The sequence below is a fragment of the Danio rerio genome, chromosome 9, assembly GCF_052040795.2.
Source record: "Danio rerio strain M-AB ecotype USA chromosome 9, GRCz13ab, whole genome shotgun sequence".
NCBI lineage: Eukaryota > Metazoa > Chordata > Actinopteri > Cypriniformes > Danionidae > Danio > Danio rerio.
In genome coordinates this window covers 27380056-27405712 of record NC_141029.1, presented here as the reverse complement: position 1 = coordinate 27405712, position 25657 = coordinate 27380056, and the positions used below count along the sequence as shown (strand labels likewise).

The following is a 25657-nucleotide window of genomic DNA, read 5'->3' as shown; positions in this document are numbered from 1 at the left end:
TGCTCAGCACTAAAACAGAAGCATTCTATGACAATACTCATCACAAGGGAGGACACCGGCACCAAAATCAAAGGCTAATCATAGGCTAAATTCAATTTTTATGCAGGATCAGGAGTGAAGGTATCTTCTTAATGTGAAGAGAAGCGTAGCTGCATACGGGGCCGTTCACGTATGGTGTCTTTTGCGCATATTTGGAGCTCAAATTGTTCAGGCTCACATTTCCTAGGCGCTCCCAGTTGAAAAACACAAGTCACATGACAAGAACTGACCAATCAGCTTCATACTTTGAAATATACACATTTAGGTACTAATTACCTCAGAAAAACACAGAACACCCTGCAGTTTGTTTTGTATATTTATTTATAGGTATATTTATATGTTTAAAGGTAACTTTAAAGCAAAGTAATTAGTGATCTGATTACTTTTTACATTAAGTAATTAGTAATGTAATCAGATTACAATTTTCCAGTAGTAGTCAGTAATTTGTAATCTATTATTTTTTTAAAGTAACTTGTTTGTAAATCTTGATTGTAACTTTCTTTCCGTACAAACTTTACTCTTATTATTTTTATATGTATATAATAGTGCTTGCTGCAAACAGTGTAACAAACGTTGACCCAGGCCATATGTTGGGGCACAAACTATAATGAAATTCTTGCTTAAAATCTTGCATGTGATCTCCTGGGCATCAAGTGGGCAAGTATGCTGCACATGTCTTAGCCTGATCTATCAGCTATATGGATTTTTTTTTCTGACAACAGGGATTTTAAGAGAAGTAGAAAACATTTCTTCTGTGGTAAACAAAAACTTTTCACCAAAAATAATTCAACACCAAGCTCTCCATGTAAAAAATGTATGACTCCAGGAGTTGGCATGCAATGGCAGTTCTAGCCTGCTCAGCCCACGCCACCTCTAAAGACCCTTAAACCAAAGAAAACGTTTCAACAACATTTCCATCCATTCCTACTCTAACAGTGTGATGAGAGCAGGTTAAAGCTGTAAGCCATCAAAGTCTGCTGAGCAGCGTGCCCTGTTTGAAACTCATATGGATCCCCCATAAACACTCTGCTGCTAATTGGCTGCACATGTGGCGCTGAGTGCATTTTAGCATGCATTAGTGTATGTGTGTGCCATAGCGGGTTAGAACGTGCATGCGTGTGTTGGCATACACCATGGCTTATCAGTCTGATCAAAGACAGCCTTTGCTTAAACTGTCTGCAAAATGAAAGGCACACAAAGGCAAATGGTAAATATCTGATCCAAAGGGTAATTGGTACCTGTCTTGGAGATCTGGCTCTTTGATCGACACTCTTTTCCTCTTCCGTACTTTAAATGTGGAAATATATTTATTGGTGGCTCCCCCACATCCGATCGCCGTGCGCCATCTGGACAGGGTGCTAAAAGATGCTCACCGCCAAACGTGTTCTCTGAGCTAATAAAGCTGTCCTCTCTTCTTGTCACACTGCACATTAGGAATACCTGGTATAGCGATGCAAACTGAATAAAAAGAGAAAACATGTTAAGGTTTAAAATGATTAAATAAATCTCTAATGATATGATTTTGTGCCAAGACTGTAACTAACTCAAGCAAATACTGCATTTAATGCAAATTTCATGTAATGGTAATACTGTTACATGGCATCAGTCTACTACAGCAATAAATGTTGCCAATCAAGAAAGTCTTAAAGATTTATTAACTTTTTTATGTATCTTAGTATCCTGTTATTCTTTTCCAGCGTCTTGCATAGTAAATCTGTGAGGCAGACTTGCAGTTAAAGTCGAATTTTGAATTATAGTCCAATAGTCGAAATTATGAATACTGTCAGGATGAAGAGCAAATCCTCTTCTATGACTGTATTCTCAAACAGCATTCCTCCAGGATCTTACTGTTTATATAAAACACATTATATCACAATACATTTACGAAAGCCCAATAAGCATTAAATGCCATCTTAAAATGACAGTCACATTAAAGGGCAATATAATTTAGGCTATCATTAACTGAGGGAAAGACTTTCTTCTTAATAATATAATTTCAAAAATATTCTTTGCAAATTCTAAACAAGGAAATCATATTAGCAGACAGTAATGATTATCAAATAAAACATTGTTCAATCAAACAGTGCTAATGGTGTTTTATCATGAAGCCATACTTGCATGTTATTTTAGACCGACTATTTAACAATATAGGCACAGTGACAGTCATAGACATTTTGTAATATCTATTAGAAATGTCTATGGGACCGTGTCAATAGTTGTCATTACTCCAAAATGAACGAATGTCAGAAGATAAAACCAACTTTGCCTCATTGGTCTACACGTAGCTACGTTGATTATATGTTTGTTTGTTTTTTAGGTTGTTGTTGTTTACATTCCTGTTTGTATAACCAAATTTACCACAAAAATCATTAAACATGTGTAACAGCCAATGCAATTTTGTGTTTATAATGAGCATGAAAAGTTGGTTATATTTTAACAAAGCGGTGGTTATTTGTATGTTTGTAACGCATCATCTGACGGGGTTCATTGAAAAAGTTACAAAATGATTGTTATGTTTCGTCAGGTACATCTGTTTATCAGACAGAATACGGGTTAGCCTACAATAAGCGCAATTAAATTCGATGAATTTACATTACCATAACTTACCTGACTAATAAATTTATATTCCTCTCCTCTCATTACATCTTGGGAAAGATTGGCAAACCGCGACCGCGGGCTTCGACGCACGCACATGCGCGCAGGAATTCTTTCTGGTGTAAAGGGCGTGGTCTGAAGATTAAAGGTAAATGACCCAACACAACACGAGGAAGGCTCGCTAATGTCATATGTCATTAAAAATAAAGTTAATTTTGCTTAAATATACTACATATGACCGCAGCAAAAGACAAACAATGGTCTAGTAATTGATGAGGTCACGAGTGTAATAAAAGCCATTGAACTCGGCTTATCCATTTAGAATTATACTAAACACATGACCCTACCATGACCCCTTAAAGAAATGCAAAAAAATGTATAAGATCGTAAATTTTAAAGTTTTGAATAATTGTGAGGTAACATTTTCAAAGTATAGTTTCAACAATACTTTTTTTTTCTTTTTAAAGGCCAAAAAACCTTCAATCCTTTTTTTTCAACCAAAACTGTAAATAAGTTAACAAATAATACAAACACTAAAATTATATAATAATTTATATAAAATGTTCTGTGTATCTGTATTTATTATGTTGCTAAAGCCTAAAAATATACTTTTAAATTTTATGACTAATCATGGATAAATGCACAGCTTTGCAGATTATACCTGCCTGCATACAAATTGGAGAAGACTATTGACCCATCAGCATTTAAATAGCCAATGCATTAATGCACTCTCACATTTACACACACACTCTCTCAAATACTATGCCCAATTTTGTTTACCCAATTCACCCAAAGCGCATGTCTTTGGACTATGGAGGAAAGCGGAGCATGCAGAGGAAACCCACGCCAACACAGGGAGAACCTACAAACTCAAACGCAGAAAACACAGAAATGCCAACTGACCCCGCCGGGACTCAAAATAGCGACCTTCTTGCTGTAAGGCAACAGTGATAACCACTGAGCCACCATGGGGCTGCATATAATGTATTTTATTTTAAATACATGCTGATTAAAACCATTCAATTTAAACAAATTACTTTATTATACAATTAATTCAAACTGACACCAGCAAGTGCTGCAGGTTTCTTTTAACAATGAGCATTTATCCCAACATAATTCTAGGGCATAATGTAATAACTCAGTTAAACTCTCACTTAAGTTAGATTTACAAGCATTATATTTTAAGAGTAAGTCAAATACAATACATGCTTTCATCCACTATTACTGATAGGAAGAAAAAACATGTAAATGCATCCTGTTTGGATGATTAATATGATGACACTGCAAGCCACTTAAACTTAAGTGAACCTTCTGAGGTCATGTGACAAACACGGTGTCTTGCTGGGACAGGGTTGAGAGAGTCACGACTTTTCACCCTAGTACATCGTTGTGTTGTCTGTCATATTGAACATGACTGAATGACTGCTATTTACATAGCCTTAGGGGCAGAATTGTGTGGCAGGGGCCAGATCACATGCGCAGGGACTGTTGAATCGAACGCCTGTTCTAAAGGGGGATTTCTGCCACTGTATTGAAACTCTTAAAAAACAACATCCATAAACTCATGCTTGTCTCTAAATAAAGACTGAAACTGTTATGTCAGTAGGCTTAGTGTAGGCCTACGGGATTGTTTTGTTTAGGAAAGAAGTCTCAGAGTATTTTAATAGAGAATTATGGATTTTGCACAAATGAAACTGTAAGGTGCATTAAATAGTCCCTCCGCCTCCCTTTTCCCCAGTTAATTAGCTATATATATATATATATATATATATATATATATATATATATATATATATATATATATATATATATATATATATATTAGACCTTTATTGTTGTTTGGAACCAATTTCTATGCTGAACCTTCTATATTATGAATGTAACATATCCCCATATTAAATATGGTTGGTGCACAGGCAGTGTATTGACAGCGCACAGGCCAATACAACCTCAAATGTCACCTATAAGACCATAAGCCACTTTAGGGATTTGAGTGATGCGATAGCTCACATATCATAATCAAGCAGAGTCTGGATGTGATTACAAAAGAACCAAAGGCCTCAAGAAATCCTTCTGTCCTCTCAAAAACAAAAGGACTGCTTTTTCTCCCGCTAGCTGGCCACGTTCTGTTTCACGACAGAAACAACGCCTTTAATAGCCTTATCAGTCTGGTTGGAAAACACAGGCCCCCGATTCTCGCACCGTACATCAGAAATGTTGCCCTTCAAATGCTTAGAGAGTCTGGAGTTATTTAGCTCTGGTCCCCAATTCCAGGCCCGTGCCAAACCCAGAGTAGCATTGGAGGATTGTGTTTAAGAGCTGGCACAGGATAGCTCGGATACTTGTGTGCAAAGACACTGCCAGAAGGAGGGTGCCAAGAGGGCCCATCTCATCTCCAAGCTGTAAGCAACTGGAAAGTTTCAACCATTGTGGCATTACATTTTGTCTTGGACCGGGATATTTTGATGTTCTGCGTATTTTATTTCTTGCACCTGAATAAAATAAAATGTTCTGTTTAATAGATGTTGCAAATTGCTGCAGTACATACATATTTTATAGAATAAAAAACTTGGAGACCTGCAAAAGTGCCAGGCTATCATTAACAGGCAATCAAAGATGACACAATCGACCTCAATGCTCCGTTGCTGATTTCTACGGGAATATATCACTGCTTGATCTACGCGAGATTCATTACCTCCAATGTATATCAGATGGGGAGGAAATATAATCAGGATTCGCAGGCTGGAGCGCCGTGTCCCATCCAGCTTTGGGAGTCTTCGGAGGAATAAGTGGTGGCGATGCAAGGCTGTGAACCTCTCATTTGCAAGAGCACAGAAGTGTGTGGCTTAGGAAAATGGCTGTAATAGCAAACACATGTGCCATGTGTAACATGTTAGTGAAGTTGGGGGGTCTTTACAGAGTGGAAATCTTGATAGCTGCTGATAAGAGCCCATTCTTAATTTAGTTGACTGTACAGGAGGAAACTACACATATACAAGGACCAGACAGATGAAACGAGAGGCTTAAGTACAACAGCCTTGCTTTTGTAGAACAGTTCAATAAACTGTAAACCAGCTTATGGGTAAGACAGCAATGTAGACAATGACAGTAGCAGCTACTTTGGTTGCAACACCAAGGAGAATATAACCAATCTAAATAAAGTAACAGCTGAACAAAACACACACAGTAGAGATGTTTGGTTACTGAATGACTCAGTCTGAAGGATGTGAAAGATGGTTTGATGGTTGAATGATTCAATGGCTTACTTACACTTAATGGCCATTTTATTAGGTACACCTGTCTAACTACTGGTTAACGCAAATTTCTAATCAGCCAATCACGTGGCAGCAACTAAATGCATTTAGGCATGTAGACATGTTTAAGACGATCTGCTGCAGTTCAAACCAAGCATCAGAATGAGGAAGAAAGGTGATTTAAGTGATTTGAACGTAGCATGGTTGTTGGTGCCAGGCAGGCTGGTCTGAGTATTTCAGAAACTGCTAATCTACTGGGATTTTCATGCACAACCATCTCTAGGGTTTACAGAGAATAATCTGAAAAAGAGAAAATATCCAATAAGCGGCAGTTCTCTGGGCGCAAATGCCTTGTTGATGCCAGAGGTCAGAGGAGAATGGCTGAACTGGTTCCAGCTGATAGAAAGGCAAATCAAAATACTCAAATAAGCACTTGTCACAACTGAGGTATGCAGAAGAGCATCTCTGAATGCACAATACATCCAACATTAAGGCAGATGGGCTACAGCAGCAGAAGACCACACCAGGTCCCACCTCTATCAGCTAAGAACAGGAAATTGAGGCTACAATTTGCACAAGCTCAGCAAAATTGGACAATAGAAGATTGGAAAAATGTTGCTTAGTCTGATGAGTCTTGATTTCCGCTGTGACATTTGTTTGGTAGGGTTACAATTTGGCATCAACAGCATAAAAGCATGGATCTATCCTGCCTTGTATCAACGATTCAGGCTGGTGGTGTAATGGTGTGGGGAATATTTTCTTGGCACACTTTGGGCCCATTAATACCAACTGAGCATTGTGTCAATGCCACAGCCTACCTGAGTATTGTTGCTGACCATGTCCTTGCCTTTATGACCACAGTGTACCCATCTTATGATGGCTGCCTCCAGCAGTATAATGTGCAATGTCATAAAGCGTGAATCTTCTCAGACTGCGTTATTGAACAAGAAAATGAGTTCACTGTATAATGTATAAACAAAGTCATCTGTTTTTCTAAAGTATCTCTCATGTAAACCAATTATGTACATTATACAACTGGGTTGAACAATTTTTTATGTAAATATTTGAAAAGCATGTATGGTCTATTAGGTGATCATCCAGGCAGGAGATTATTTTGGAAAATATTCCCACCATTCAGGTCTGTTTTTATATCAAATGCTGGAACTAATATGATTATGAAAGCTATACTTAAATAAGTGAATCATTTACGGCATATTCTGATTTTCCAGGGTTACACAATCAAGAGGTAGTTGCCATTGTACAATGTAAGATAAGATTTCAAAAACAGTGAACAAAATTAGAGTAATAACTACTGGAAAGCCTGTTTGTGGTGCAGACCAAGGTAATATGACACCACGGTGGCCTTAAAAAAGGTTTTAACGCTTAGCTGGAGATAAAAAAATAAATAATAATCACTTTACATTTCCAAATATGTGAGAAAGGCGTATAAAATTGACCTCAATGTAAAAATCATTTGATGTGAAATTATTGGGAAATTATGCAACTTAAGTAATGGTTTGGGGCTAAACACAGGAATGTTTCACAGAAGTACACTTTTCGTAGAAATAATACAGTAGCTCTATTTGTTTAGTTTTTCCCCGTATTAAAGAAGCTATTTTATGTAATACTGCCCCCTTCTCTCTCACACACTCTCTGTTTTTCCATCAAATTAATTTGGTAATACTTTAACATATTCACTATAGAACAACTTTTGCCCAAAATATATACTTTAAAGTTATTAGGATATTGTAAAAGTTAAGCTTACATATGGGATAGTAATAGGGGATGGAAAATATTACCATGTAGAATGAGATATTAGTTCTTGCTAAAAAAAAAATAATAAACAATAAGCAACCTTATAAACAACTATAAAATGTGAGAATTAGGCCATGTAATGAAGCTTTAACATGATTTTATTCCATTTTATTGCATCATTTAAATGATATGGGTTGTTACATAATGTTACAAAATGTTTTAAGTATGTTGACGAATGGCTACAACGGCTCGTTTATCTTAACATTTGTTTTAAAAATGCCACAAATTATAAAAATTATTTAAAATATTATGTTGATTCTATAATCCTTTGCACCTGCAAATATTTATTTAGGTGTGACTGAATAACTCAAATTTTTGTACTGTGTAACTTTTTTTTATTATTTTTTTTATTTTCATATTAATTCACAATCCATAATCAGCTGTCACTGAGAAAGTAAAAAAAAAAACTTGTAAATATAAGTAAATAAGAACCTCAATGTCACAGTCATCCTTTGAATTTCATTGTAACTACAGGCTTGCTGTTTATTGTCAGTTTCTCAGCAGCAGCAGCAGCTCTAAACTAACACAGCTCATTGTGTGTTCATCTACAAGTTGAAGCCTCCATTCTTCATAAAAAGAGAGAGGATGCCACAAGGACAGCAGCACGTTGGTTTGAACGGATTTGTGCTATTGCTAAGAGACCACTGGTCGAAGCCAAAACCCCTTCCTTCCTTCCGACCAGCCTTAGTAGAGAACAGCTTAAGCTGCAATGAATTAAGAAAATGAGAACCGGAAAATTGCACTTTTAATTTTCTGACCTTGTTCCATTTCCTGCGCTAATGTCCAAGCACTCTGGGAGCCACATCCCTCCTTTGTTTTTATGACTTTTATAGACAACGCTCCACCATGTAAACCCTATTTTCAATACAGAGCCTCACAATAAACATTTTTGTTTCAGTATGGATCAATGTGCCTTGGTTTCCTCTGATCACAGGGTTTCCAGTAGAGAAAGGATGAAGAAGTGGCTCAAATCAAATCTTTAGGGACATCATGGTGATTTTGGCAGATTTTTGAGCACCATAACAATGTCATTTTAATGTGGCAAAATATGGGCTATTATAGGCTGTTGTGAAACCCCATTGAGCTGTACAAAAAGTGAAAGGAAGTATGCCAGAGAGTTATACTTTGTTTTGATGGTCCCTTTCAGACATCCTGTTTGCTATACATGTTTACTGACTCTTACTGTTAAAGTAGAATAAGTTAACATCCACTTATAAAACGGCTTATATTGTCTGTCACAGGATTAACTGTTAATTTGATGTTTACAGATAATCAGTTCTTCTACATCAGTGACTATGTTTACATTATCAGTGTTTAAAACTGAATATAACATACACTGTAAAAAAAATCTGTTCTTTAAAATTTCCGTATTTTGTGATTCACAATTTTTTTCTTTTCATTTACAGTTGTGAAATGCATAATAGCAGTGGTTCCCAATCTTTTTTTGGGGGGGGCTTAGACCACTGTTTTTCCCCTAAAATATTGTAAGGCCCCCCTTAACATTTAATGATATAATCGCCCATATAAGTTTGCAGTTAGAATGACAAAAAAAAATGTTGTTTTCAAACAAACGGTATGTTTTTTTTTTTACTATATCTAGATATGATTATGCACAAATAATAGCCTAATGTCAAATATATAAGCAAAACATCAGTAGGCCATTTATAAATGTAAAACGTACGCCTTTGGCCTTTAAATTTGCCCTATATTTACCTGTGACATGGCTGTGATGTCCCTCATCTCATTTTGGGTGGGTGTCAATTCTTTTGCTTTGCGCTCAAAAAATGCTCTGGGCTTGTTGCGGTATTGGAGATGAGTTGTCTACAAATGTCTGATTATTATGGACGACCTCATGCATACGTTAGCAAGAACTTTGGCTCATATCATACACTGTGGCTGGGTCAGGGACACCTTGCTTCGAAAAAATGGAAAAAACCATAGTTCAGGTAACTATCTTGGTATTTTCTGCTTTTTGTGTTTCCAGTATTGCTAGTGCTGCGACCCGAAATGTTTAGAGCTTCCTCAGCTACGTACAGTATAAATGGGTCATTAGTATTAGCTGCTGAAGGTGAATCATTGAGACTCTATCTATTTGTGGAGGAGGAAATTACAAATTTGTCCATTTTTTGGTCAGCCAGAAGATAAAATGAACTAAGGCAACATGATTGTTCGCCTAATTGTCCACTGCTAAATAAATGTACAAATATGATGCAACCCCCCAAAAAGCTCGCTGAGGCCCACTTGGTCCTCGGTTTCACATGATCACTGAGCAGTATAGAGCCCCCTTTATTGTACTGGGGCGTTAGGACCCACACAGACCACAGATTGAGCGCCCCCGTTGGTCTCACTTACACCACTTCCAGCAACGACCTAGCTAACGACCTACCTTTCCCATGTGGTCTCCCATCCAATGCACTAACCGGGCACAGCCCTGCTTAGCTTTATTGGGCGACCATGTGAGAGTTGCAGAGAGCTACCTGCCAGCAATTAAAATAATTCAATAAATATAATGTGTAAGAAATAATATATAGAGAAATTAGTCTGTATAACAGATACTGGCAGTTTATTACATTGTTTTGTACCGTAATACAGTATATAACACAGACTCAGACAAAATATCACTTCAAACTATTAAAAATGTTAACATAAGTGACTTTACAAGGTTAAAAGTTGCTGGAGGAAAGATCAAGGTCTCAGAATGCAATGCAAATGCATAAATAAACAGGGAACATTAAAAATATTAAATAAAAACATGAATCACAAAATAGAGAATACTATTAAGAGTCTCAAAACATGCCACCAACACCCCCACCCTCAAAAACTTTTAAAGTTCATTCATTCATTTATTTACTTTTTAAAATCCACTTAAATACTTAAAATACATTTTCAAAATCAAAAGCATGTCAAGTTTATTATAGATCATTAAAAAACCAGAGTTTTAAGCTGAATCAAGTGAAAATAGCACAATAGAAAGTTCTGTAAACTCAAAATATGATTGTATTAAGCTGAACTTAAACCATTAAACCAAGTGAGATGTAGTGGATTCTGCACAAGAATAAAATTGTGAGAGATGTGTTAATGCTTAATTTTCTGTTAATTTAAGATTTACATATTTGTAAGGTTTTGTAGGATTGCTATTGTAGTGCGGTACACTACTGAGGATGAGTTGGAAAAAAAAATTAATTGCTGGGATTAAAAAAAAGAATAAATATCTGCTGATAATTATGCTTACACATGAAATACCAACACAATCTCACGGCAATTCGTAACTTTTTCATTTAGTGGCTAATTCGTACAAATTCGCACAATCTAATTCGTACATTTTAGTACGACTTGCGTATCCCCCAATGACAGTTGGGTTTAGGGGTGGGGTTAGGTGCCACGCCTCCTTTTTAAAATCGTACATTTTCTTACGACTGAACTCAAACGAATTCGTACGAATTAGCCACTAAACTGCCAAAACATAAAATACTTACGTTTTCTGTCTATATTGTACAGCGATAATGAAGAAAATAATAATAATAATATTCAAGAAAATTTTTACCCAAACAATAAAAAACTAATAATGAAAAATAAAGTTTTTACTTTAATAAAGTTAGTCTACTTAAATAGTTTAATCTGTTCCCACAAATGTTGTGAAATGATTTGGTTTTCATGGCTGCATTTGTATCACAGTCCAGACAGGCAGATATCGCTTAAAGGCAGCTTTAATTGACTATATTTCAGTGTCTCCCCAGTGCTGTTATTAGCAAGAACTTACAGTACTTGAATCACCATTAGTCAACAGCTGGCTTACAGCATTTAAACCAACCTAACAGAGATCTCATGAGAAAATAAAACTGTGTCAACAACAGCAGTCACATGCACTACTAAGCGACGACACTGGATGGCTGTGGGGTATGTGGAGGCCTTATTAATCACAATACTTCTCATCATAGCTTTACTTTTATAGTCCACCATTTTTTTGGTGCGTTCTTGTTTTGTTGAATCCTCCCTGGAAAAACAAGTTGCAGAACAATAACTTATTTGATTGCAGCGAGCGTGTTGATGTTAAGCTGGCTTTTTTATTAGCGGCGCGCTATTTAGTGAAGTGTGTGTGAAAAAGAAAGGGGGAATACTGCATAACTGTCTTGCGTTAGTCTTTGGATGTAAGCCACTCTGTTTTCGCTCCACGCCGAGATTCATCACGCCCTCAAGGAGCCTTATTTAGAGTACAGATGCATCTCATCTGCTGGGTCTCAGAAGCCATGCCACATGGGAGGACACAAATTTGTTTTAAGTAGGAATTTAAGTACACACATAAAGAAAACACTCTCTTAGTGCCTTGGCCTTGCAACACAAACTTTACAGATTTAGCTGGAAAATAAAGTGCTGTCCCGTTTCAAGTCACGCACCGTTGCATGAAAAAAAAGCACAAAAAAGTTGCATTTCAACACAGACAATGGCACATATGAGCGATTTTGGCAGTTCTGTATTGTTTGTGTCTGCGGAGTGAAGTCATTTATCTGAGATAACCTAAGGAGACCTCATTTGGTAGCGCTGATTGACCATTCAGTCTTATCACAGGCCTTTATGTTTTATCCCAGTTTAAGTATCACAAGTCATTGTCCTTGTCTGATTTAATTAGCGGCCACTTTATTTGTGAGTTAAATGGCCATCTCTTGCTCTTTTCAAATATGAAATGACATTGTGACAAGATGGAGATTTAAATCGGGCCTCTCATTGTGTCCTGCTCGTAGGGACGATGCAGAATAAATCTGAATAAATTAAGCAGATAAATGAATATTCATAATAATAAGTTAATCTTTCTACTCTGTGAGAGGTGAAATGATTGCAAATGACATATTGCAGATACCGACACAAGTTTGTATCTTTAAAAAAATATGGATTCATTTACTGCTGTATTTAAATAAGCTAGGATGTCAAAGCTTCAATATTTTTTCAATGTGGAACAACCCTTTAACCGCCTACTCTACCAAATGGTTGACCATGTTTTGACTGTTAAAGTCAATTAAAGAATTACTGTTTTAAATAATGGTTTACACCACACAGCATTTTTGGTTTCCAAAAAAATCAGACAAACATAATCATGTTGCACTTCTTCACTTGATTTTAGTTTTATTGTACAAAAGCAAACAAGAAAACGTGTTAAATGAGAATCTGATTTTTTTATGGCATACTTCAAGATGATTTATTATTCAAAAATGTTTTATTTCGAATATTTTTTTTAATAAATTGGTTTTACACTTCACATTTTCAGATTGTATTAAGTCCAGTACTTTCATCATAAACCGACATATCAACCATTTGGTAGAGGTTGTTGTTTTAGAAAAAAAATGCATTGTGTTAACTAGCAACAGTAGGAGTTAAGAAATGCAATGCAAGTATTTTTTCTCTTGGTGGGGCAGTTAAAGAGTTGAAGATAAAGAAAATCTTATGTACACGTTCAATAAAAACATTCAGGAAAATTAATAACCAAACTAATTTTATTCATTCATTCATTTTATTGATTAATTAATTAATTCATTCATTCATTCATTTATTTATTTAGTTGGTTATTTTTACCTAATTAAAATGTAATCCTTTTTAGCAGTCTTGTTCTTGTGCAAATTCTAACTGCAAGATGAAAAAAAGGTTAAAAAATGTATATAATAATAAGCACATATGAATAAATTATTTACCTTTTAAATATTTTTTAAATGTAAAAAAGAATCTATTTTCAACTAATGTCATTGCTATTTCATTATTGTTGAGTAAGTTTAGTTTGAATGTATTATCTTTTTTATATATAAATATTGTCTGTTTTGGTTATGCTTTTACATTATTATTATTGTTATTATTATCTTTAGCTTCAGTTAACTAAAACTCAAATTATAATTTTACAATAGTTTACATTTTATTGTTATTTCATTTTGATTTTGGCATGTTGGTAAATTGTATTCAGACAATTTTTTCAGTTTTATTTAATTTCTTCAAAGGGCACCCCTTTTTTAAGATATAAGATAAGTCTTTTGACGTTCTCCAGAAAGTGTCTGTAAAGTTTCAGCTCAAAACACCCATCAGATTATTTATTATACCTATAGAATATTGGATTTACTGCTCTGAACAAAATGTAGCTGTTTTAGTTGCCCGTGTCTTTAATGCTAGTTCTCCCCACCCACCGATCCCATGTGCCTGTCAGAGTATGCCTCAATCTCTGACTGCATCAGATAAACAGCACAAGGACAGACATAAAGGAAGCAGATCTTGCGTAACTTTTGTGAGAAATACTACAGTAAGAAGTTTCCCAATGATTATTTGATGTATTTGTTGTGGAGTAATTCAAGCTTTTATGCGACAATAAGTCACATTAACTTTGCACTGCATGGCAAATGTGACAGGATATGCATTAATATCCACTGCTGTATGGATATCCGTAATGTTAATGTTCAAAATAAACCTGATTTAACGTCCACAAACCAGGATTGAAGCGTCTTTTTTATAATTGTACTGACACATGGCTGTCGTGATAAAGTAAAGACTGTAAAATCACTGTAATTCATTACAAACATGCACTGTTTTAAAAATGTTTTAAACTTGTAAAACTCATTCCTGATCACATTTGATGATTGATTGATGATCACAGCTAAACAGATCTTTTAATCCCAGTTGCTTTGCGCACATCCTGTCTTGTGGATATGATTATATTATTACTACAGAGACATGTTAACAATCAATTCGGTGGGCAGGGAAACCACTCACGTTGCAGTGGGTCTTAAAATTAGAGGGTTTTGAATCCTATTTTAACATCAGATAATAAAAAATACACTTATTGTCTTTATATCACCCCAATATGACTGTGGAGACACAACCTTCACACAGTTCATTTTCATCATAGATGCCCTTTTTTTGTTTATTACTCCACACTGTGCACTGGAATCAAATCAAGTTACATAAAAAAAAGCTTAAAAGGAAGGGGGAAGAAAGATAAACATTTGAACTTAATAATATCAAAAGTGACCTTTGACCCTTCTTGCTTCTCTGGGTTATGAAGCGACTGATCTCCAAATAGTCGCTGCAGCAGCTCAGTTTTCCAGGGCTCGTAGGAAGGACACACTGTATGCGTCTGTGCTGAACAGCCTCTGGTAGAACGCTTGTGCGCTGGAGAAAGCTCGAGGACGCATCTGAAGTGCTTTGATAAAGTGCTTTGAGAGAAAATGAACTCCCTCATGGATTTAATGACATCAAAGAGTAAGTCTCTGGCATCGTAATAAATTCAGACCAAACTCATTGAGAAAGAGAGGGAAATTGAGCCTTGATTATCACAGCTTTTGTGTGACATTGAAAAGACTAAGAAGGCCAAGGGAGGAAGGGGATAAGAAAAACCCACTTGTCCTCTCTCAAACTAGCCCACAGAAGAGAAAGAGGCGAGCCGTTTGAGGACCGTCTGAACGCTACAGTCATCTCAAAATGAAACTTTTCTGCCCATTTGACACAGCTTTTAGAAGCATGTGTATGATGCACAAAGGGAAGGCCTCACAGTGGCCATTATTTATTTAGAAAATATAAACAATATTGCATCAAGGGATTTGTGATCTGTGTCCACACTGCTTTTTTAAAGTCCAAGCTGTGACATTCAGAATCATAAATTGTCATTTAATATATCAAATGTAGGAGTTTTGCATTTTTAATCACTTTTTTATTACTAATGTGTGCTACTATACACACTCTCAATCTCCTTTGGCTTATTTTTTCTTCATTAGGGGTTGTCACAGCATAACAAACATTGTTTGGAGTAACGTGTTAGAAAAGTAATGCTTTGTAGTAACTACTTTTTGCAGTAACACTGTGTAGTGTAAGCATTACTGATTAATTTTCTTTAATATATTACTCCGTACATGTTGAGTAGCACTTGAGTTACAACAGTTCAAATTGAATTGTTCAATTGAAAAAAATAGCAAGTCTAATGAAAGGAGAATATTATTAGTATCCGCTAGGGTGCAAATTGAAAACAAACAAGGACTACCTGACAAAAGTAGACTTATAGATGGTCATTTGGAAAAGTGGCATTTTTCAGATGAATCATCTGTGAAACTGCATCTCAATCATCACAAATACTGCAGAAGACCTATTGGAACTCGCATGGACCCAAGATTCTCACAGAGATCAATCAAGTTTTGTGAAGGAAAAATCATGGTTTAGGATTACATTCACTATGGGGGTATGCAGGAGATCTGCAGAGTGTATGGCAACATCATCAGCCTGAGGTATCAAGACATTTGTGCTGCCAATTATATTACAAACCACAGGAGAGGGCAAATTCTTCAGTAGGAAGTTCCTGAAAGCAAAGAAGGTCAAGGTGCTACAGGATTGGCCAGCCCAGTCACTAGATATTAACATTATTGAGCATGTCTGGGATAAGATGGAGGAGGCATTGAAGATAAATCCAAAGAATATTGATGAACTCTTGGAGTCCTGCAAGAATGCTTTCTTTGCCATTCCAGATGACTAGATGCAGTCCTCCAAGCTCATGGGAGATACACAATATTAATTATTTTTCCACTGCATCATGACTTTATATTCTGTACTGTACATTATTTCTGTTAAGTAACAAAACTTTTGTCTAAGCAAAGTCAGACCTTACTGTCCTAATTAAATAGTTAAAAATCAAGGCATGATCACATTTAATTTTGGTAAAATAAGCGTGATCTAGAGACCTTTGCCTTTCATATAAGCCACTTCTGATACCAAATGATTAACTAGAAGTCGAGTCATTATTTTTTGGTCCTAAAACTTGGATAAGTGACACGACTTTTGTCAGGTGGTGTAGTGTGGAGTCATGGGAGTTGTAGTCTTCATATCCAATAGGACTCATTCAAAAATCATATTTATCTTGAATGAGCTATGTTTCTCCACTGGTGGGTTGCTCAACCATTTTGAGTGGGTTGTGGTGTTCTTGTAGGATTTCTACAAGGAACATGCCAGACATTCTGCATGTACATGCAAGACTCCTGCAGGAATTATACTGGGAACACACAGGATTCATGTTCCCTGTAGGATTCCTGTAGGTGCCCTATGTGTTCCCTGTAGGAGTTTTGAAGGATTCCTGCATCTTTACTCGACATGAAAAAAAAAACATGGTACAAAAAACAATAACGGAGAACCAAAAATATTACGAAAAATGTATTACCATTGTGAAGAACTGAAATCGTGTAAACCATATACAAAGCAAGTAAACAGTTCTTGTAAAATGATTGCATAATCTAGATTACATGTAATAAATGAATAACCATGTGTGCAAGAGTATGTGTGTTTCCCAGTGTTGGGTTGCGGCTGGAAGGTCATCCGCTGCATGTGTAAAAACATATGCTGGATAAGTTGGCGGTTAATTCCGCTGTGGCGACCCCTGATTAATAAAGGGACTAAGATGAAAAGAAAATGAATGAAAGAAATTACTACCCAGCAGCACTTATAAATTACATATACACTGCAAAAAGCAATTAGTTGACTTTTGCCTTAAAATTATTAAGTAAAATAATAATTTGCATAATTCTTAAAAATTAAGTCAACTTAACAGTTCCAGGCTACAATGAGATTACTACATTTTTAACAAAGTAAAGCAATTCATCGCTTTTTGCAAGCATTGCTGGTTGCAGTTCACTTACTGTCCATCAGTGTCGCTAAATACAATGGTTTCTGAACTTTACATTTAGCCACCAAATACTATCCTACTTTTCCAGCATAGATCATATTTTTTTTCAGACATACTCTTATTCTTCAACATTTCTTAGCAACAGAAAACATATCTGAGTTTGCACACACAACTGGTCTGGCATCAGTACCTTGTCGCAACCGTTCTTAAGAGGACATAATTCCACCTCCATTCATGCCAAATTAAATAAATGCTTTCATAGTGGTATCCAAACACTTTTCCAAATACCTCACGGACTCTGCCTTCCACACGCTGACTCATACCTAACAAATATATGACATGGAAAGCTGGATATAAAATCAGGGGGGTGAATTATGAGAAGTAAAAAAGACATTAAATGTAAAGGGCAGGCAAGTTTGTCATTACCTCAACACCTTTCACAGCTTGGGTTTGGGGTAAGAGCTGACATTTGACAGATTTATGTGACTGGTATTGGTTGTAAAGGCAGATGAGTGAACTGGTGTCTTTAGAAATAGACAGATAATATTTTTATATATATATATATTTTTTTTTTTAGAAATTTGTTCTTTTAATTGTATAATTGAATTTTAGTTATTGTTAAAAACAGCTTTAAAATAATAGAAAATTGCATGCAGATTTAACTGTGGTTTGCTTAAAATGTCTTCACTACAGTGTTAGTTGTTAAACATGTTAAAATCAATCTCCATGAATAAGTGAATTACCGATTGACAGAAAGTGACTGACGCTGGGGGAGAAGTCCGGAAGATAGTGGGTGGTTTTGCTCATTTAAGCTGAAAATTTGGGTTTTTCTGAAAATTTATTCGGACTGAATTAATCTTTAGTAATACTTTTTTCTGCCAAGGAAGCATATGTCTGATGACAGTAAAGACATTTGTCACGTGACCAAACTTTCTATTTTAAATAATGCTGATCTTTCTATTAATGCAGGAATACAAAAAGCATTATATAAAAATAATCTTAAATAAAAAATAAAAAAATATATATATAGATAAATAATCACCAAATCAGCATCTTAAAATGTTTAAAGAACAGTGATGACTGCATTATAATGATATTTACCATCCATCCATCCTTTACATCATATCATACCATATCATATATCGTTGTATAAAATGCATAAGAACATAATCTGATGATCAACAAATTGGAGTAAATGTCACTGAAATAAAGTCCTTTAAACTTTAAACTCATAACTGATTAAAAAAATACTATTAAAATTTATATTTAAAAAAAGGTAATTATGACAATGTCAATTTAATATTACAAACAACAGCATACATATTTTGCTTTCAAACTAAAAATAATTTTATTCACAATGGTTTTATGTTGTTGTTTATTTTTTGGGTTGGAGGGGGGAGTTAGGGGAATACACCTGAAATTACTCCATGAATATGTGTATATACTGTATTTTGTATTATTTATATGATAAAAAAATAAACTCTAAAAACTTTTTGTTCTTTGGCTAAAAGTTAAAGTGGACCTGAATCTATTATGTAGGTTAAACAGTTGCAGTAAAACGATTTTTATCTGCCTAAAGTAATTAAAACCATATAATCTAATGAACTACAGACATGTAAACATTTTACAGTGGCATCTTTGTTGAGTAAATAGTTTCAACAATCAGCTTCTGTGATGAAAGAAGAATGTGAGCCCTTATATGTAGTAAAATGTCCAATGAGTGTTGCATATCATGTCTTAACTATGACTGGAAACTTTTTGCCAACTTGGAACTGATTGGGTTCACATAGTTTTGATATTAAAGTTTAGCTTATGACTGATTTATCAAATTCCCAGGCAGGAAAAAATAAAGTTGTGACTGCAGGTTGAAGGAAAGTAGTAGAGTTAAAGTACAGATACTGCACTAAAAATGTAGTCAAGGAAGAGTAAAACACATTTAAAAAACTACTTAGTAAATTACAATTTCTGAGAAAAAAATACTCACAGTCATTTGAGTATTTGTAATTAATTACTTTACACTACTGTACAAATGTACAAATGATCATATTTAGGTCTTATTTCATTTATTATGAGACACCAGTTCAATCATCTTTTGAAGACTCTTCTAATGAGAGGAACAAGCAGACCGATGAAGGCTCAAAGCGTTATCATCTTCTCAGCTCCTTTGAAATATATATTTTTTTCATGTGTCCATATTTCTTTCGAGTCAGCAGCAGGTGGTTAATTTGACGCAGTTAAGTGTATGGTGGGAAGCCACACCTGAACTGACTGGAACACCTGACATCAATTACCCTCTTTTCAAGAGTTCATTATCCAAACATTCCACAGGCCTTTTCCATTAAGAGCTTTTATTGTTTAACTCTACCTTCCTGCAGAGTCCAGGCCCTGCTCTAATCAAACACACCTGAAGCAAATCATCAAAGTCCTGAAAAGCACAGGCAGGTGTGCTGGAGCCTGACAAACGGTAATTATAATAAATAAATAAATAAATAATAGCAACAACAACATAGTATTGTAATTAATCATAGTTTTATCGTTTTAATCACACATCTACGAATTCAGACACTTCACTGGAGCTCAACTAACTCTAACAAACTAACTAACAAATCATCGTAACAAATGTCTTCATAATTTGTCCAAATGTAAGCCTGTTTCATATAAGGATTATAATGTTTTGATCTAAAAATAATATTTAAGTGATTAACTGTATTGGTTTCCTGTCATTTAATCTCATGACGTACTCACAGTTTTACCTTTGGGAGCTTCAGGGCATTCAATGTTCAAAACAGAACCTGTACAAAGGTTAAATTATGCTAATCTTCTGAAAGAATATTTATTCATTCATTTTCCTTTGGGTTAGACTCTATTTCGGAGGTCACCACAGCGGAATGAACTGGCAACTATTCCAGCAAATGTTTTACCCAACGGATGCCCTTCCAGATGCAACCCAGTATTAGGGAACACCCATACATACTCATTCTCACACACAAACATACACTACGAACAATTTAGTTTTATTTGAATCACCTATTCACTTCACACAGAATAGTCAACTGACCCAGCCAGTGATCAAACTAGAGACCTTGCTGTGAGGCAAAAGTGCAAACCACTGAGCCACCATAATATTTATTTATATATTTATTTATTTACTGTAATTTTACAACTACAATGCAGAGAAAATGCATATATGAATACTGTACTTTGTGTACTTTTAATTAATATAAAAACAAATAAACAATTACAACCAGTTATTTATTACTTTATTAATGTATCAATGATTTTGTTTAGTCAGTTTTATAATTTAAATGCCTTTGAAATGTCATTTTTTTATTTAATTAAAAAAAATAAGTTTTTAAATGAACTTTTAGTTTAGTTGAACTAATTGTAATTGATTCCTTCACTAAACAATAAAAATTCCGGGTGCCTTAAATTTTTAAGTTGAATCAAATTAACTGTATGAGTCTATTGAGCTTATATTATGTTAAACTGACTTAAAACAGCTTGTGTAGCTTATAAAAATAGGTTAGAACATGATAAGCGTAGTTTAGTCTTTACCTCAAGTTACAATGAGCTAAAATTATATGCTGCCATGACTAATTGATCATATAATTTTTGGTGTTGTTATATAATTGGTGAATGTAGTGAGTGTGTAATTTATTGATACATTAAACATTGTCTGAACCTCAAAAACTCTCTGTCTTTCTCTAGCCCACACACATAGACTATATATATATCAGTGAGAGAGAAAGTTTGAGCGTTGGAAGGTCACTCTAAGTAAAAAATTAAAATAGAAAAGAGATTGTTGGAGTTAGAAGATCAAAGTTATTTGTTTATAAATATGTATAAAGATGCATACAGTAAACCGAGAACAGAGATTAGATAAAAGAATGAGAGTATATTAGTAAAAGAAGTGCTGATGAAAAAGATCTTGAGAATGATTTAAGCCTCAACTGACAAACCAGAAAATAAATTAAATATAGATTAATTAATTAAATACATGATATTAATAAACTGGAAAGAAACATATAATTCTCTCTATTTTTCTTTCTAAAATTCAGTCAAATAAATATTAGTGATGGGAAGAATTTCCTCTCAGTTTGAAGGAAGAGCCCAAAATGACAGTTTCACTATAAGCTCCACAAGCCTCACACTCACAGCAGCCTTACTGGCTCAACTCAATGGCTCCACCCAGCAGTAAACGCTCTCCAGTTTTTCATAGCGAATGCAGAGCAGGAAATGATATAATTGTTGCATTTTTCCCATGCCCATTTGCCCTGTGCTTGACCTGCTCCTCTGGCTGCTGGGAATGGTCACTCGGTGATTAGAGCTGCAAGCGTCTGAGCTTTCCTCCGCAGAGATCTCTGTGTAGGGGGTGTTCAGAGACCCTCACAGCACGAGAGGACTTGTGGGAAAAACGGCTTTATGTGGTGCTGCCGCTATAAATAGAGCATCAGGAAATCTGTTTAACAATCACTCATGGGATGTTTAATGAGTCTATAGTTAGCAATTCCAGCAGAGAACAAAAAGACATTTTTAATCAATCAACCACATTGCATTACGAATGTGCACACATACACAGCCACACAAGTTCTTCAGTGGTTCTTTGAAGTGGTTGAGGTGGTATATAGCACAGTCACCATCAAAAATGCCCAGTTTGGTTTTTTCAATGGTTTATCGGCTTGATTATGGTGCTATTGTCATATAAAGAGCTTGTTGAATGTATGGTATGCCTATGGTAAAGAACCTCTGTATGGTATGCGTTTGACCAGAACAAAACTGGTCCTCTATACAGCCTGGCTTCCTCTAAGGTTTGTTCTCCACTTCCGTCAAGTGGCTGAGTTTTGGTTTCCTCTGGTTTGCTTGGTTGAGGTCGGTGGAGCTGCTCTTTAGTAAAACGTATTCCATTTCAATTTTAACTTACTAAACTAAATCTGTTTTAATCTGACAAAAACTTCACCAGCATTTTAACTCAGAGTAAGGCCTGATATGCTAAAATGTTTCACAATCTGGAATATTATGACTTTTTAAAATCTTTTTTTTAATCTTTCTATTGCTGCTTTGACACAATCTACATTGTAAAAGTTCTATAGAAATAAAGATAAATTGAGTGCAGTTCTTTAAGCGTTCTTTAACTCTTTCTTAGTCTTTTCTTAAAAATAATAAGTCTGGTATCATTTTTTTGAGATTTAAAAACTGCATTTTGGTGACATTTTAAGCACTATTTTTAGTTTGTCAGATGGCCATTATAACCACACTTTTTGCTACACAATTTTTGCTAAAAATACCTAAAATACTCATTGCATAATTAATCTATCACATACCATTAGAAAAAATGGGAACATGTTTTGTCTGATAAACTGTAGTCTATTGTTATTTATTGGGCAAATAACGAACTGGCCAGCATATTTGTCAGAATTTGGCCATTTGAATAATAATAATAATAATAAAACAATAATGTAAAGCTTATGTAAAGCTTCATGATATTTATAGTCTCTCTTGTAATAAAGTACATTTGAAAATTCATGGATAACAACAATAGTATTCAGATTAATCTTAACATGGGTAATTATTTGTTTCAAGAATAATTGAATTTTGAATAAAAGTTACTTGTCAAAAGTTTTCTCTTTTTAAAAACAATACAGTAGCGAAAGATGACTTCACTTACACCAGATTGTATGTTTTCTTGCACTGCTGGATGTTGGACTCTTTAAAAATAATTGTTTGCATTGGCCAAAACTGATTACTGAAGTCACACCAAAATGAAATGGTCTTAAAGCCTTTTTTTGGTGGGTTATTTTCACTATTTAGGATGGCATAGGAATGAAAATAAGACAAATGACCTCATGTATGGGACAAATTCTGGACCTTTGTCAGAGAGAGGTGGGTCTTTTGAACCTACAGGCCTGGGTGTTGATGTTTCCACAAAGAACCTTTAGCATCAAAATAATCTGTCTATTCCATAAATAGGTTCTTTGTAGTGGAAAAGGTCTATTTATTCATTCATTCATTCATTCATTCATTCATTTATTTATTTTTAATATATTTAGTACTAATAAAAATGTCCACTAAAAAGTATTTTGTGGAACCAAGAATAACTATTGTATAGCATCACAACAAGAACATTTTTGTAAACTTTATTTAGCAAAGTCTTTGTGATTAGAAATTGAAAAAAGCATTACTAATTGTATATTTCCTTGAGATAGCATGGTTCTTAGCTGTTTTCCCTAAAGTCATCCAAAAAGAGATATGCCGGGACCACATATAACAGAAATATACTAGACTTTTTGACCTTATAAAAGCATAGATGTGATTCAAAACAACTTTTGCCATTATAAAATCAAACATTAGTAAAATCTTACATTATACATTAGTAAAATCTTATAAAGTTCTAAAAAACACTATTTGACAAAGCTGTTGTGCAGCACATTTAAAGGTATAGATCACTGTTTCACCAAAAAAAAAAAAAAAAAAAAAAAAAAAAACATTGTTTACTCATCCTTCACTTGTTTCAAATCTATTTATTTCTTCTGCTGGAAGAAAACAACAACCCAGGTTCATTCTAAAAAATGTGCCACTATCAACGCAATCTCATGGCAATTTGTAACTTTTTAAATTTTGTGGCTAATTTGTAGGAATTTGTATGTTCTAATTCGTACAATTTAGTACCATTTGCTCATCACCCAATAAGAGTTGGGGTTAGGGGAATTAGCCACAAAACTGACAAAACATAAAATACTTAAGTTTCCTCGTGAGATCAGGCTGGCTATATACATTTCTCTTTTTTGTAGTTTTTGTATTTTTTGATTTTGCAAATCCACTAGAGGCCGCTGTGTATGCTTTTTCAGATCTCAAATTTCTCGATTGAATCTACCAGAGGCAGCTGTCGACTGACTGACTGACTGACTGACCGACCGACCGACCGACCGACCGACAGACCGACTGACCGACAGACCGACCGACAGACCCACCCACCCATCCTCCCTCCCTCCCTCCTCCTTCCCTAAACCCAACCAATAGTGTTTTCAAAAGCACAGATTGGCTTGCCGGCCCCATTTCCGAAACATGAAATAAAACACCTACTGACTTTTATAGTACAGGATTTTTTGTTTTTTTTGTCCCTTTAATTAATGTCAGAGGCTGATTTTTTCCCAACATTCTTCAGAATATCTTTTGTGTGTGTATGAGTGTTCAAAACAAGAAAGAAATTAATAAAACTTTAGAACCATTTGAGTGTGAGGAAATGGTGAGGAAATATAAATGTTGTACAGCTCTACAAGTGCTTCACCTATGATTACGAGCCAATAAACCATTTCCAGTGGAATTTAGTGCCATTTTTGTTTAGAGTTTAGAATCTTTTCGCAGTAGATGTTCACAGTCTGCTTTATCTCATTGAACATCAGCCTGCTCTTGAGTCCATTAATGCTGCCTATAATAAGGATGCTCATCATGGGAAAGGAATCATCTAAACAGTGAAGTGTATTGTGTCCTAAATTCAAGCGACTGACATCATGTCGTTTTACTGCTGAGGTCATATGAAACGCCCTGCGCCGTGTTTCCCAAGAGAAGACAGGGGAAGATATTAGGTGTTTCGGACACTCTGGGTGGAAGCCATATTTTAGGATCTAAATTGGGTCCACTAGTTTTAAACCTTGACAGAAACGGAGGAAATGTCAGTATGACCTCAGCGTCTGCTGTCGTTCGCTATTATTGTTAAACCGGCCCTCGGTAGTTCCCATAAACATTTATTGACTCCTAATAGAAAATTAGAGAAATTACTATGTCTGGACCAGGGTCGGAAATTGATGAGGCTTGTGTCAGAAATGGCACTAAAACGAACAAAAATACCCTACAAGATCAAGATAAGAGAGGTCCTGCATGATTAAAGTAAATTTATTATGGCTCTCGGCATTACATGTAGATCTGCACATGTTGCATCAGATGACTTTTACTTTTTTTTTTTTTTTGCAGAGCCAAGAATTATAACCAAACACACTAGTTTCTGTTGAGTTTATTAACTCATCAACCAATTAGAGGTGTGGTGTTCAGGTTAGTCAAGCTGAAGACTGAGTGTGTTTGTTGAGTGTGTGTGTGTGCAGATATATGTTCAACTTAATTTGTTTGTTTAAATTTAGTCCATATAAGTTGTTTGTAACCACTTACCATAAAAAAATTGTAAATCCAATGAATCATTTTGTTTCAATGTAAGCGTGCTGTTTTTTCAGCAAAATATTAACGTTAACAAAATGTTAAATAAAAAATGTGTTACAATGTATTATACTATCTGATATACACTGATGAACATTATCACAATAACAAAAGTAAC

General features: G+C 35.0%; 1 protein-coding gene across 12 annotated transcripts in view; it reads right to left on the bottom strand.

Annotated features, from left to right (window-relative positions):
- Positions 1 to 2723, bottom strand: part of zeb2a (zinc finger E-box binding homeobox 2a) — a 264051-nt gene extending 261328 nt beyond the window's left edge. For all 12 annotated transcript variants that reach the window (XM_087265739.1, XM_087265745.1, XM_087265736.1 and 9 more), the window contains exons 1-2: positions 2647 to 2723; positions 1278 to 1497 (exon numbers count right to left, since the gene is read on the bottom strand). The gene's annotated coding sequence lies outside the window, so the exon portion shown is untranslated. The remainder of the gene's footprint in view (positions 1 to 1277; positions 1498 to 2646) is intronic.
- Positions 2724 to 25657: the final 22934 nt, after the last annotated feature.